The sequence below is a fragment of the Chenopodium quinoa genome, unplaced genomic scaffold (genome assembly GCF_001683475.1).
Source record: "Chenopodium quinoa cultivar QQ74 unplaced genomic scaffold, ASM168347v1, whole genome shotgun sequence".
NCBI classification, from domain to species: domain Eukaryota; kingdom Viridiplantae; phylum Streptophyta; class Magnoliopsida; order Caryophyllales; family Amaranthaceae; genus Chenopodium; species Chenopodium quinoa.
The window spans coordinates 51,718-68,223 of NW_018745207.1; the positions used below are offsets into that span (position 1 = coordinate 51,718).

Below are 16,506 nucleotides of genomic sequence, written 5' to 3' on the forward strand. Positions count from 1 at the left end.
TCTCAGGCGATAGATTTCATGGCGCAAAACAACATTGCCCCTCTTTTCAGGAAGTGAGTCTAATGTCAGGCGCATGGCTTCCCAGTTTGCCTCTTCGTCATATAGCATTACTCGAAGAGTCGGCTCGTAGTGTTCTATTGGAAGAACAGCTTCCGCACCGTAAGTTAGGAGGAATGGAGTTTCTCCAGTCGCCCCTTTTCTAGTCATCCTAATGGCCCAGAGAACATGTGGTAGTTCATCCGCCCATAGGCCGCCTGCTCGTTCAATATTTTTCTTGAGACCGTCTGAGATGATTTTATTAAAGGCTTCTACCTGGTCGTTTGCTTGTGGACGGCCGACAGATGCAAAGTAGTTTGCAATTCCTTGGTCACCCAACCAGCTTTTGAGAACAGGCGTCTCAAATTGGGGACCATTATAAAAAACCATAGACATGGGAACCCCGAACCGAGTGATGACATTTTTCCAAATGAATGAAATTACATCTTTCGTCTTGATTCCCTTTACAGCCTCCGCCTCTACCCATTTAGTGAAGTAGTCAACGGCAACAAGTATGTACCTCCTGCCGCCTGTAGCAGGCGTATATGGACCCAGAATGTCCATGCCCCACTTAGCAAATGGTAGTGGGCTATGAATGGTAGTGAGGTCAGTAGCCGGACGGTGAATTAGTTTGCCAAACCTTTGGCACTTGTCACATTTTTTCACCATCTCCATTGCATCTGCTTCCAAAGTAGGCCAAAAGTAGCCCTGCCGCCTTGCCCTTTGAGCAAGCGTCCTACCGCCTATATGAGAAGCACAGTAACCAGAGTGAAGATCGTCTAGTATCTCTCGTCCCTTTTCTGGAGTAACACACTTTAAGAAGGGTTGAAGGTACCCCCTTTTGTGAAGTTCTCCCTTTATCATTTCAAACCAGGTGGCTCGTTTTTTCAGTGCTGCCGCCTGTTGAGGATCATCCGGCAGTGTACCATTTGTCAGATATGCCCTGATTGAATCCATCCAGGTTGAGCTTCTGTCTAGGATTCCAATAGGGTTTTCCTCGATTCTTCTCTTCTCCATTACTTCCCAAAAAACAGTTCGAGGAGTATCAGAGGAGGCGGATGATGCTAATTTTGACAGTGCATCTGCCTGGTTGTTTTCTGATCTCGGCACTTGGATTAGATGGAAATCCTCAAGGGAGCCGACTGCTTGTCGGACCGCCTGTAAATACTTGATCATGGCCGGATGGGTTGCTTCGTATTCGCCATTGTACTGACTCACTATCAATTGTGAATCGGAACAGGCGTCTATTTTTCTTGCCCCTGCCGCCTTGCACATGCGGATCTCGACTAGTAAAGCTTCATATTCTGCCTCATTGTTTGAAGCCTGAAAACTGAAGCATAGAGCATACTCGTACCTGTCGCCCTCTGGCGACTGACATATGACGCCTGCTCCACAACCATTTGAAGTAGAGCTTCCGTCCACATATACCTTCCATACTTGGTCTGGAACTTGAGAGTCAGGAGGACGAGTCATCTCTACAATAAAGTCAACGAAGACTTGCCCCTTCACTGCTTTTCTAGGCTCGAAAGTAACTTCGAGGCTCTGTATTTCTATGGCCCATTTGATCATTCGGCCTGACGACTCCATGATGGTAAGTGGCCGCTTGATAGGTTGGTCTGTATACACGACGACTGCATGTGCCAACAAGTAGGGCTTCAATTTTTTAACAGCCATGAAGAGTGCAAGGCCAAATTTCTCCACTAGAGGATACCTCAACTCGGCATTTTTCAGTACGTGACTGACAAAGTAGACCGGGAGCTGACAACCGTCTCTTTCAGCAAGGAGAACAGCGATTAACGCATGATCAGAGACGGCCAGGTACATGTAGAGTACTTCTTTGGGCAAAGGGCTGACCAGCCTTGGCAAGGAATGCAAGTGAACTTTCAATTTCTGGAAGGCGGCCTCAGCATCCGGCCCCCATTCAAACCTTGCCTTTTTCTTAATTGCCTGGAAAAAGTATAGGCATTTGTCGCCTGATCGGCTTAGAAATCTTCCCAAGGCCGCCAGACAACCTGTTAACTTCTGAACCTCTCGGACGGTACGAGGCGACTGCATGTCAATGACCGCCTGCACCTTCTCTGGGTTCGCCTCTATTCCTCTCTGATTGATAAGGAATCCGAGAAATTTCCCAGACTCAACTCCAAATACACATTTCTTGGGATTGAGCATGACATGGTGCCGCCTGAGTGTGGCGAAAGTTTCTCGGAGGTTCGACAGATGATCTTTCTGAAGTTTAGTCTTGACAATCATATCATCAATGTATGCCTCGACGTTTCTCCCAATCTGATCAAAGAACACAGTGTTTATCATTTGCTGGAAGGTAGCCGGGGCATTCTTAAGACAAAACGACATGACCGTGTAACAGTATAACCCCTGATCAGTGACGAAGGTCGTCTTCTCCTGATCTTTCTTCCATAAAGGAATTTGATGGAAACCAGAATAGGCGTCCATAAAGCTCATCAAAGCATGGCCGGCTGTTGAGTCGACCAGGTTATCAATTTTAGGCAGAGGGTAACTGTCTTTGGGGCACGCCTTGTTTAAGTCTGTGTAGTCTACACACATTCGCCAGGTGCCATTCGGCTTTTTAACAAGCACCACATTTGCAACCCAGTCTGGGAAGTAACATTGCCGAATGAACCCTACATCAAGTAATTTTTTAACTTTGGCGGCTGCCGCCTGACTTCTTTCTTCGCCATGGTTCCGCTTCTTTTGCCGTACCGGCTTCTTTTTCGGATCCACGGCCAGTTTATGTACCGCCAGATCAGGACTAATGCCTGGCATTTCATGGACTTCGAATGCAAAGATGTCCTTGTATTCTTTCAATAGTTTGTGAACGTCGTCACCAAGGTCTCTCAGAGCAGTCGTCCCAACTTTGACTGTTCGGTCAGGACGTGAATCGTCTAAGATCAGGTCCGCATGCTCACCAGCCGGCTGAGGGCGGAACTCATCCGACCGCTCCTCTGCCACTGATTGCTATTTTCTTTCTTTTCTTGCGGCCCCTGTTTGGGATGCCTTTCTCTTCTTGCCGCCTGCTTCTTGAACAGGCGCACTGTCCTTGACATTGTCAAGGTCTGTTTTTTCACCGCTTGACCCAGTGGCCATAACAGTGGGCTTGATATCCGAGAGATAGCACTCTCGGGCCATCCTCTGATCTCCCCTTAGGGAGCCGACTGTTCCATTATCCCTCTCAAACTTGAGCAACATAAGAGATGTGATTATAACAGCCTTGGAATTATTCAGGGTTGGTCGACCCAGAATCATGTTGTAGGCCGAGAGTTCTTCTACTACCAAGAACCGGACTACCATGTGTCGTCCTTCCCCTTTTTCACCCAGGAGGATGGGTAAATCCACTCGTCCCAGTGGGTGGACGACTCCTCCTCCAAACCCTAATAAAGGGTGGGAGGCCGGATGTATGCAATCAGTCTGATATTTTAGTTTCGACAGACATTTGCTACTGATGAGATCTGAGGAGCTTCCGGTATCTATGAGGATTCGGCCAACTCTCTGGTTGGCCACTTTACATTCAATGACGATAGGGTCGTCATGCGGCCCTCTTACCCCTCCTAGATCTTCTTCAGTGGTGACAATCTCAGGAAATGAATATTTGGACGGTCGTTCTTGGTGAACGGAATTTACATCTAACCGGCTGATATTGTCTTTGTTGCCCCTAATAGTGGGGCCGCCTCCTGAGAAGCCGCCTGCAATGGTGTAGACGACTGCATCATCTGTATCGGAGCTGTCGGCCTGTTGTTTCTTTTTGGCCGACTGCTTTTTTGAGGAAGTGTTCCCCGTAGATTTCTTGACATAAGTGTTAAGATCACCTTGCTCAGCCAGGCGGTCCAGATACCGCATGAGACTGATGCAGTCATTGGTGTGATGACCAACATCATCATGATAAGCACAGAATTTATCTTGGTTCCGGTTGTTTGCAGAACCCTTCATGGGGACCGGCTTCTCAATTGAGATCCGTCCCTTGATTTCTTTTAGGATAAACTGGTTATCCTTGTTAAACGCATACTTTGGGGAGTATGGTTTGAATTCTTTTTTCTTTTTCTGGGCCGGCTGTTTAGAGGAATCAGCCGCCCAGACCTCTTTTCTCTTCTCATCTTTGTTTGAAGACTGTTTCTGTCGTCCTTCTCTTTTGTCGAACCTTTTCCCGTCCGACTGTTTTACCGTGCAAAGATCAGTCGCCTGTATATAGGCTTCTGCTTCAATCAAGGCCTCTTGAAGAGTCGCCACCCTCTTTCGAACCAAATCAAATTTGAAGGTAGACCCGTCTTTGAGACCTCTAAAAAAGTCAGTATAGGCTACCTCATCCGGTAACCCTTGAATCTGAATTCTCATCAGGTTAAACCGCCTGATGTAAGAACGAAGCCCCTCCTTCTCGCCCTGCTGAATTGTTCCTAAATCAAGGGTCGTTTTCTTCGCAGGGATGTTCATGGCGAAGTTGGAGGTGAATAAGTAAGCAAGCGTCTTGAAGTTATTTACACAACCAGTCGGCAGGTTGCCGAACCATTGTTGTGCGATTCCTTTGAGAGTCGCTGGGAAACACTTGCACCAAGTGGGATCATCCAACCCTTGAAGGTACATCAGGTTGGTGAATGCCATCAGATGGTCTTCTGGGTTAGTAGTGCCGTCATAGGCGCCTACTAGTACATTTTTCACTTTGGCCGGCTGAGCAGCTTCAGTAATTTCCTTGGAGAAGGCCGACGGCTGTTCACCAAGTCTAAGCAACCGTAGCTGCCAGTCCATAGGTTGGACGTTTTTTGCTGCAGGTCCACCAAACGGAGGTGGCTGCAAAAAATAGTGTTGTTGCGGCACAAATGGTAAGTTTGGTACCGCCTGGTCGCTATGAAAGCCGGACTGACGGGAGGTGCCGCCTGACTGACTCTCATGATACGACTGAGTATGCCTCATCGAGGCATTTCGCATACTATCTTGAAAGTTTGAAGTAGAGGCCGACTCTGACAATCGGTCACTCTTCTTCTGCTCTAGCAGTAGCCGAGCGTCTGTGAATGTTTGCTTCGACCCGTCCGCCTGAATATGACGAACAGGTTTCCTATTTCCTGTAGGAAAACGGAATTTTGTGAAATCAAGGGCAGGTGGCTCCCGTTTCCTAGATTTAGGATGAGGAGTCGCCTCTCGCCCTTGAACTGGCCTCCTCTTTAGTGAAGTGGAGGGTTTCTTGGCCGACTGCTCCTTGAATGGAGCAGGCGGCTTCTTGTTGATCAACTCTTGAATCTCTCCCTTGAAGTTCCTCATGAAGGTCATGAGTTCGTTCCTTGTGATGGGAGCAGACCCATCAGTCGGCTGTTGCTGAACAGGCGGTGCGCCTGCTGGCTCACTTCCAGTTTGAAGATGTTCCCGTTCCCTCCTTTCGGTATGACGGGTACGTCGGGCCCTTAGGGTCCCGTCTGAAGCTGTGTGAGCTTCAACTTCAAATTCACTCTCGGTATCATGGTCCGACTGAACTTGAGGGTCGTCTAGGGGACGCCTCTCTTCAGGAGTCGGTACAGACTTGGATGCCATCTCAGAAGTACTCTCCCCACAGACGGCGCCAAATGTTTCGGGGTTTTCTGATGTCCTGCGGGAGAGTTACAATTCCGAGACTGGAACCGGACGCCTGTACCTGCAAAATAACGGAGACTCCTGGGAGCTCCGCCTCTAACGGTCAAGTTAGTACTTGATTAGAGAGTAATTAATGCGAAAATTAAAGTGATTGGGTCTCTCTAGGTGAGAGTGTTTAATGTAGGTAATCTGCTTTGTTAGCGAGATCAGCCGGTTATTACTGTGTGTAATTAATGTGTTTTTTCCGTTCTGTTCTCGTAATCCCCCTTAATGAGGATTAAGGGAGGTATTTATAACCTTGGGAAACGTGCCCATCCTAGGTTTAGGTTAACCTAGGGCCGATTGGGCTTCCCTCGGCAGTTGGGCCTGGGTGGCCGGTTTCTCCATTAGGCATGGAGTATGCCATATGTCATGACATAACAGGTCCAAGGTGGACGAATAAGCGCGTGCCACGTGGCAAGCCCTGACAGTTCCAACTGGGTGACACTTGGCAGGACCTGATTGGCCCACGTGGCGCATTCCGATTGGTGGGAGCAAAATCCCCTAATCACTAGGGTTTGTTATTAATCTTGTTAGTATCATGCCTAGGATCTTGCTATGTTTATTATGCCTTAATATTAACATGAACATGATTATGATTATGATTGATTATTATTAATGATATTTATTATTTATTATGTTGCTTGATGCTCATTATTTATTGCTTGATCACCTTTTATTGCATGCTTAAAGGGAATTTGTATTTGCAATCACGCTTAATAAGATAATTAATAATCTTGTTAGGTTAATTGTGATTATAAATTCAAGTGATCGCCAATAATAGTTTATTTGTGCATTAAATTCAACCAACATAGATTAAACAAGTTTAGGGTTAAACCTATTGATTGTATGTTAATCAGAAAGCGCACATGAATACGATCAGAATAAAGTAGAGGCCTATTATTAGGGCAGGTCCGATCTCTTTTAGGTTGTATTTGTACCATCATCCCCGGACCCTTATTTGGTTCATGACCTTATGGAGTTGACGGTCTCTTGAATCGTTAAGGGGTGTAACCTTCATCCTATGAACGGTTTACAAGTTCCTTAAAAACTTGTTGGCGACTCTTTTGCTCTATCTTTTTCCCTTTTGGACGCCACCGTACTTTAGTGTATGATCACAGTGGGGTTCAAGCTAGTGGGATTTTAAAGGCTTGAAACTATTCCCTACAGAACGATATTTTGTGCATTGCTAATTCTTGTTCTTCTTTTTCTGTCAGCCATGTTGGGAGGGAAGGGAATAGGGTGGCACATAAGCTTGCCCAATCTAGTAATGAGTTTGATTGTACGAGAGTCTGGATTCAGGAGCTCCCTACGAGTTTCATGTCTGCTGTTCCTTTTGATGCTCCTGTTGTGAGCTAATAAAATTCTGTTATGTTCTCCTGTCAAAAAATAAAAAAGAACCATAAAAAAATATATAGGACTAAGTTATACGAACAAAAAATACTTATCGAAACTATGTTAAAACGAAACTCTTTAAAGTTAAACATACACTTGTCTCCACATTACACAAAAAAATCGAACAATCAAACAATCGAACTAATAAATAATCAAACAAAATATATATAAATCGAATAGAAACTCGCCAAAAACAAAATCGAATAGAAAAATACCTAAAAATCGCCAAAAATCGCAAACGTATTGACGAACACTTGAATTAATGAAGAATTTGGACAAAATTCGTGAGTTCCAAGCAGATTTGAATGAATAATTTGATGAATCTTTCTTTGAAAGCTTTGAATGAATTTGGGGAGAGAACTTTAGAGTGAGAAAAAAGTTGTACCGGTTTTTAGAGAGAGAAAGAGCTGACAAACTTTTCTAAAATTTCTATTATACAATAAAAGGTTCAATAATTTACAATAGTGCCATTATTTTGATTCGGGTAAATGTTGAGCGTTAGATCTTGATTGATCCAATTACTGAAAATGGTTCTTATATATAATGGGTTCTTATATAGAGGAGGGTTCTTATATGAGCCTTCCTCTATATATATATATATATATATATATATATATATATATATATATATATATATATATATATATATATATATATATATATATATATATATATATATTAAGGAAAGATTATCATTAGCATATTAGCTTATAAGGTTGAACACAATAAACTACAGAAAATATGAAATTAATTTAACTACTTTACAAAATAACACATAGAAAAAAATGTCTAACTATTGCAAATTTTATGAAATGAAGGAAAGGGAGTAATAAGTTATGAAGTATTATGAAATGAAGGAAAGGGAGTAATAGGCCTTGTTTGGCAAATGACTGTTGGTGGTTGGCTGGTTCACTTGGTTTGTTTGATTAGCTGGAATGTTTGGCTGTTTATAATGACTTTTGAAATTGGCTGTGTTAAGCTGACTGTTTATAAAAGTGTTTGGTAAAATAATTGTTAGTTGTTAGCTGTTTATTACATAATTTGTGGGCCAACAAGCCAAAAGCCAACAAAAAAGCTACTCAAAGCAGCATTTTCATTTTGGCTTAAAAACCAGTTTTTTCGCTCACTAAAAAGCCAATTACCAAACACATTTTTTGGTTGTTTGACCACCTAAAAAAGCCAAAACCTAATAAAAAAGCCATTAAAAAGCCAATTACCAAACATGACCATAAACTAATAATTTCCCAACATATTTCCGTAATTTACAAAAAAAAACTGTAAAGTCCCCGCATTCTCCTGTATTCCTAGAGTGTAGCAGTATACAGTAAAAGAATCTTATTTTAATCCACTTCGCCCACTTGTGTAGTCACTCTCACAGTCTCACCTCCATTTAACTCAACTCCCTCTCTATTTCCCCACTTCCCCTCACTCTCTCCTCCTCTCTGAAAAAAACAGAGCATCACCAATGGACCGCTTCACCATTTTCTCTCTCCTCCTCCTCCTCCTCCTCCTTCCATTCTTCTCTCTTTCAGGTACATTCTTCTTCTTCCTCCAATTAACCCCATTTTCATCATTTTTAGATCTAATTACTCATTATTTGTTTGTTTATTTGTGCAACAGAAGGAGGAACCATTGGAGTAAACTACGGCAGAATAGCAAACGACTTACCTTCCGCTTCTAAAGTCGTCAACCTCCTCAAATCCAACAGCATTGATCGTATCAAAGTCTACGACTCCGACCCTGCCGTCCTCCGTGCACTCGCCAACTCTAACATTAAGGTCACTATCGACCTCCCTAACGAGCAGCTCCGCTCTGCCGCTACTCGTACCTCATACGCCAGCGCGTGGGTTCTTCGCAACGTAGTGGCGTACTACCCGCATACCCTCATTGAGGGCATTGCCGTCGGTAATGAGGTGTTCGTCGACCCGCAAAACACCACCACTTACCTTGTACCCGCCATGAAAAACATCCATTCAGCGCTTGTCAAATACGGGTTGGACTCCAAAATCAAGGTTTCTTCTCCTATTGCGTTGAGCGCATTGGGAAATTCTTACCCCTTCAGCCGGGTCGTTCCGGCCCGAATTGGTTGACCCGGTTTTTAAACCGATGTTGGAGTTTCTCCGCAAAACTGGGTCTGCTTTAATGGTGAATGCTTACCCCATTTTTGCTTATCAAGGTAACAGTGACGTCATCTCGTTGGATTACGCGCTTTTTAGGGAGAACCCAGGTGTGGTGGATGCCGGAAACGGGTTTCGTTACTTTAACCTTTTCGACGCTCAAATTGATGCTGTTTTCGCGGCAATGTCGGCGCTTAAATACGACGATATCCCCATTGTTGTGACGGAAACTGGCTGGCCGTCGAAAGGTGATCCGATGGAAATCGGCGCTTCCGTCGAAAACGCCGCCGCTTATAACGGTAACTTAGTTCGCCGGATTCTGACCGGCGGTGGAACTCCGTTGAGACCCAAGGCGGAGCTGACGGTGTTCTTGTTTGCTTTGTTTAACGAGAATAAGAAACCCGGGCCGACATCGGAGAGAAACTACGGGCTATTCTACCCATCCCAGTAGAAGGTTTATAACATTCCGCTGACATTGGAAGAGGTGAAGAGCTGGAAAGATGTCAAAGGGAGTTCGCCGGCGCCGGCGGTGGGGACGCCGGCGGTGAGTCCGGCGACCGGGAATGGTGGTGGGACAGGGAGAGTGACGGTGAAGGAGACGTGGTGCGTTGCGAATGGGGAGATGAGTGAAGCGAAGTTGCAGGCAGCTTTGGATTACGCTTGTGGTGAAGGACAAGCTGATTGTCATCCGATTCAACCTGGTTCTCCATGTTTTGATCCTAATACTCTTGAAGCTCATGCGTCTTATGCTTTTAATAGTTTTTGGTTCTTGTGACTTTGAAGGGGCTGCCTTTGTTGTGTCTAAACCACCAAGTACGTTTTCTCTCTACTCAATTCTATATTTGTTTCATATTTTTATGTTTTACGTGTCCAAGATTTGAGATTAAATGCTGTTTACATTCTCAAATGAATCAAGTAGTCTAGTATAGTTTGTCATAAGATTAGAAATTAAATCCGGTGTACATTATATAGATATGGACCAATTAACAGTATATATTGAACTAATTTAAGTTTAGAGAGCCTAAAATCAAGTGAAACGCTAAACATCGCCCGTAATTTACCATATAAAGCCCACAAATATGATATGGTTTGACCATTATGCCCTTTTTCTAAAATTGAAATAATCTCGGTGTAAAAAATGTGGAGCCGTACTGGCTCGCCGGGGGAGACCGGAGGGCAGGCCGGAGATGCGGGGGACGCCGGAGGTACGTCGTCGTCGACGGAAAACGAGGTAAGTCACCGTTAAAATTCACGGTTTACCGTCGGAGTGGCTCCGGCGCCTAGGGTGGACGCCCAAACCGTAGCCTGGACGTCCAAGCCAGACGCCAGAACCACCAGAGTGGCGTCCAGCCCACACCACCAGACTGGCGTCCTGGCCAGGCGCCACTCCACTGGGTGAGGCGGCCCTGCCAGGCGCCAGTCCAGTGGCTGTGGCAGCCCTGACAGACGCCACCCTTATAAATTAATTTTTTTTTTCTTTTTTGATTTTGTTGTTGTTTTTTATTTAATTTTTTTTTAAAAAAAAAATCGAAAATGATTTTTTAAAAAAATTCGAAATGGTTTTTTTTTAAATTAAATTTGAAAATTCGAAATAGGTTTTTTTAAAATTAAATTTGAAAATTCGAAATGGTATATTTTTAAATTTAGTTTGAAAATTCGAATTGGGTTTTATAAAAATTAAGTTTGATTATATATAATTATGCTTTTTTTTGTGTTAATTCTGTGTAAATATAGAAATTAAATGTATTATCCGTTAAATGTATTTATTGTAATATATAATTGATGCAGGACTATGGTGGAGACGGAAATGATTACAGTGGGATATTTGGACATGATGGTCCATTCGAAGAAGCTCAACAGGCGATTGATTGGGCAAAACAGGTTGCAATTGCAGCTGGATTTTGCTTGGTAGTAGTAACTCATAAATCTCAACGGGATGGTAGAATGGATCGCATTTTGAGATGTGACCGTTATCGCAAAAGAGAAGAAAGAGATTTTCGTACAGCCACTCGGTTTGATACAAAGCGGAAAGGTTGTGGGTGTGAGTTCAGAGTACAGGTTCGACAACTACGGAGTCGTGACGGTTGGGAAGTGATTGGTTACTCTAAATGGGGGTATCACAACCATGAGATGATAGTATATGAAGAGGGTCATCGACAACTGAGCGGCTTAAGTCCTGCTGCGAAACTAGTTGTGAAAGAAATGAGTGATGCTCAAGTGAAGCCTGCTAAAATATTAGCATCTGTGTTAGAGAAATTTCCAGAAGACCATCCAAACCGAAGACACATCTACAACGTCAGACATCAACTCAGGTTTGAACGGTCAGAGGGAAGGAACCCTATACAGCAGCTGCTACACCAGGCACAATCACGTGGTTACCTGTTCTGGTTTGATTCTGATGAAGATACAGCGGAGGTAACTCATCTTTTCCTTGTGCATCCTGATTGTGCTGATATGATCAAGTCTTGGCCATTTGTGATTTTGATTGACTCAACGTACAAGACAAACAAGTACAAGTTCCCACTGGTTGAGATGGTTGGGATGGCTCCAACGAACCAGAACTTTCTGATTGGTCATGCAATCATCAGGAATGAGACGGCTTGTACTTGTTTGTATGACCAATCAGAAAGTTCTGGTTCGTTGGAGCCATCCCAACCATCTCAACCAGTGGGAACTTGTACTTGTTTGTCTTGTACGTTGAGTCAATCAAAATCACAAATGGCCAAGACTTGATCATATCAGCACAATCAGGATGCACAAGGAAAAGATGAGTCACCTCCGCTGTATCTTCATCAGAATCAAACCAGAACATGTAACCACGTGATTGTGCCTGGTGTAGCAGCTGCTGTATAGGGTTCCTTCCCTCTGACCGTTCAAACCTGAGTTGCTGTCTGACGTTGTAGATGTGTCTTCGGTTTGGATGGTCTTCTGGAAATTTCTCTAACACAGATGCTAATATTTTAGCAGGCTTCACTTGAGCATCACTCATTTCTTTCACAACTAGTTTCGCAGCAGGACTTAAGCCGCTCAGTTGTCGATGACCCTCTTCATATACTATCATCTCATGGTTGTGATACCCCCATTTAGAGTAACCAATCACTTCCCAACCGTCACGACTCCGTAGTTGTCGAACCTGTACTCTGAACTCACACCCACAACCTTTCCGCTTTGTATCAAACCGAGTGGCTGTACGAAAATCTCTTTCTTCTCTTTTGCGATAACGGTCACATCTCAAAATGCGATCCATTCTACCATCCCGTTGAGATTTATGAGTTACTACTACCAAGCAAAATCCAGCTGCAATTGCAACCTATTTTGCCCAATCAATCGCCTGTTGAGCTTCTTCGAATGGACCATCATGTCCAAATATCCCACTGTAATCATTTCCGTCTCCACCATAGTCCTGCATCAATTATATATTACAATAAATACATTTAACGGATAATACATTTAATTTCTATATTTACACAGAATTAACACAAAAAAAAGCATAATTATATATAATCAAACTTAATTTTTATAAAACCCAATTCGAATTTTCAAACTAAATTTAAAAATATACCATTTCGAATTTTCAAATTTAATTTTAAAAAAACCTATTTCGAATTTTCAAATTTAATTTAAAAAAAAAAACATTTCGAATTTTTTTAAAAAATCATTTTCGATTTTTTTTTTTAAAAAAAATTAAATAAAAAACAACAACAAAATCAAAAAAGAAAAAAAAAATTAATTTATAAGGGTGGCGTCTGCCAGGGCTGCCACAGCCACTGGACTGGCGCCTGGCAGGGCCGCCTCACCCAGTGGAGTGGCGCCTGGCCAGGACGCCAGTCTGGTGGTCTGGGCTGGACGCCACTCTGGTGGTTCTGGCGTCTGGCTTGGACGTCCAGGCTACGGTTTGGGCGTCCACCCTAGGCGCCGAAGCCACTCCGACGGTAAACCGTGAATTTTAACGGTGACTTACCTCGTTTTCCGTCGACGACGACGTACCTCCGGCGTCCCCCGCATCTCCGGCCTGCCCTCCGGTCTCCCCCGGCGAGCCAGTACGGCTCCACATTTTTTACACCGAGATTATTTCAATTTTAGAAAAAGGGCATAATGGTCAAACCATATCATATTTGTGGGCTTTATATGGTAAATTACGGGCGATGTTTAGCGTTTCACTTTTTTTTAAGGTCAAGGGCAATTTTGGCAAACCAAGTGAATTTTGTGGGCTTTATGTAGTAATTTGTGGGCGATGTTTAACAAATCCCAAAATCAAGCTTAAAGTGAGAAAACAGACGCTAATGTTGACTGTTATCTCATCTGATGTTAAAGATGAACGTCTTTTTAAAGGGTAAAGTTGATGTTATTCAATTTTGTTTTAAATCAACGAATGGTCTTGGTCTGGCAGTCTGGCTATAAATCAAGTTGGCATTTGTTTATCTAATTTGATTAGACAACATTTTTTACGTATTTCAATTGTTCTGTGATGATAAAATGATTGTTTTTTGAGGGGGAAAATGATTGAGTACTTAATACTCCGTAGTCCGTACTTAGGACGTAAGTTTATTTATTGGGGATCGGAAGATACTCTGTATTTGATGATTTAGTGTGTAATTTACTTCATCTAAACCTAGATGATTTAGTGTGTAATTTTTCTTGCTTTCGAGTTAGAAAAAATTAATGTATTAAGAGTTAATGATAGCTTAGAGACACATTCAATTGTCCAATGCATAGATTTTGCGACAATATATTGTCACATAGTCATAAAAAACACATTGTATTTGGAACAAATAGAATTAGACAAGAAAACAATTCATCACATATATCAATTAACACAGGACTTGAACCTGATTTAAAGTTGCCTAGATTCGACCCTACCCTATCCCGAACTTAATACTCCGTACTTAGGACGTAAGTTTATTTATTGGGGATCGGAAGATACTCTGTATTTGATGATTTAGTGTGTAATTTACTTCATCTAAACCTAGATGATTTAGTGTGTAATTTTTCCTGCTTTCGAGTTAGAAAAAATTAATGTATTAAGAGTTAATGATAGCTTAGAGACACATTCAATTGTCCAATGCATAGATTTTGCGACAATATATTGTCACATAGTCATAAAAAACACATTGTATTTGGAACAAATAGAATTAGACAAGAAAACAATTCATCACATATATCAATTAACACAAGACTTGAACCTGATTTAAAGTTGCCTCGATTCGACCCTACCCTATCCCGAACTCAATAACTCATCACCATATACAACCCACAACTGAATACGACCCCGATTAGATCAACTCAATCGGAACAACCCCAACACATGAATAGTCCATATGACTCGTGTAAAATCTGTTACAATAACACAAACTTGCTAAGAGAAGTGGTCCTATAGAGTTGTCAAGTGTTGACGTCGATTATTAATGCTGTCACTGTTTTAAAACTAGGGTAAAAACTAAAAAAAAATGAAGGGTGATGATGTTAGTATAATGGTGACCTCGTGCTCTGGCAATCTGCATTTGAGACCGTAGATTTTGCTATCTTTTTAATGTTGGTTGTATTTGTATATGAACGCAAATGCGTGCAAATGTGCGGCATTGGACCCAGTTAGCCATGTGGTAGATGTTGTATAAAAAAGGTTTTCATTGCTGCTGGAATTTGTCACTGAGAATCGACAATTTAGTCAAATTTTCTGCAGTTGTTAACACTAACGATCAAATTTTAGTGCCACATTATTACTTTTATGATAAAAGTGTTCATTTTTTTTATGTTTATCTCTTTTTGTTTTTATTTTGGTAACATGTGATTAACATATTGTAATGTTTGTTCTTGCATATTCTCGACCAATGTTGGAAGCATTGAAATTTGAGTCGTCTTTATTCAAAGTGTCTTGCAACGTTAGATACTTTTGGAACTTTGGATCTCATACTTGTTTTGTCTTAATAAACTTGATTATTTTATAATCACTATAGAAAATCTTCTCCCTCTTCAATCATGAGAGTTTGGTAAAAAATCATGAGAGTTTGTATAAAAATAGCTTGTGGTGAATAGTGTACATAAGGATGATATATAAAGTAATTGTGGCTAGAGTTAAGGCCTGTTGTGATAAATTGAGCTGAGTTGAGCTGAATTGGGCTAAACTAAATTATTTCTAACAGAGTTGGAATTGAACTGATTTGAAATTATTTAGTAATTGTGGCTAAGAGTTAAGGCATGTTTTGATTTATTGAACTGGAGTGAGCTAAATTGAATTGTTATGAGAGAATTGGAATTGAATTGATCTGAAATTAAGCTGATCTTATAGAGTACCTATCTTCATCCTCATCATTTTACTCTTGAGAGTTATTGTATTAAGTCGGTAACACTAACCCGAGATCTTAAACTAACCTAATAAAAAAAAATGTACTAAAAGTTATTAGAATCCTACACGACCCTACTAATCTCTATGAAATGAAGAAGGGAGTACCAAAATTTAATTATTGTGTAACAGACTAACATAGTACACTTACTATTCCTTTTTTTAATGAATGAAATTTATGAAGTAGTTTTTATTTTAGTATTCTGATAAAACCAAACTTGTACAAATTGTGCAGGATATGGAAAATGCGACTTTCCAACGGGATATTAATGTGAAAGGATGACGTTACGAAGCGTGTGAGAATAGTAGTTGAGTTATAATTATGTAAGCTACAGTACAATTATTATTATTATTATATAGTCGTTTAGTTAAATTTGGGGGGTGTTGTTTTTGTATTTACTTGAATAGTTTGGCAGGGGGCAGTTAATTAACATTAATTGGAGAACTACTAGTAGTAGTAGAAAGCATGTTAAAGTAGTTTTGTATCATTGGTATGTAATTAACTATGAACCAACTCTAACTTGCTTTTTTACGGAGTATTATATAGAATTGATGCATCTATTTATTACGAAGTACTGTAATATTCAGTTGGTTGTTGGCTTTTAAAGAGCGGTTTTATTTTAATCATGTTATGCTTGTTCTCTAGTTTTGTTATTACAGATTTACAGTAATTCCAGATTTATTTCAAAAATTGTTCAGTTTTATCGAAGTTAATTGAGGTCCTAGGAAATTGTCTGGCTTAGGGGTGTTAACAAAGTAAATAAACCTATCTAATCTAGTTTACAAACTAAAAACAACAAAGTTCAGCTCGAGAAGCTTGTAAACATACTCTTTTTTATTTTATATATTTATTTATTTAACGACTAATGAATTATTGGTTGGTTGCTTATTACACTATACCCTCCGTTTTATAATATTAATTTCATATGGAATCAATCTTATAAAATAAGAAAAGAAGAATAACATTAAAGTACAAAATAATCCATAATTAATTTACCTTATTCAATTTTT

The 16,506-nt window shown here is 41.2% G+C and overlaps 1 pseudogene; it reads left to right on the forward strand.

The window, feature by feature from the left end:
* The first annotated feature begins 8,174 nt into the window (after window positions 1–8,174).
* On the forward strand, window positions 8,175–16,063 carry LOC110711060 (annotated as a pseudogene).
* The last annotated feature ends 443 nt before the right edge of the window (window positions 16,064–16,506 follow it).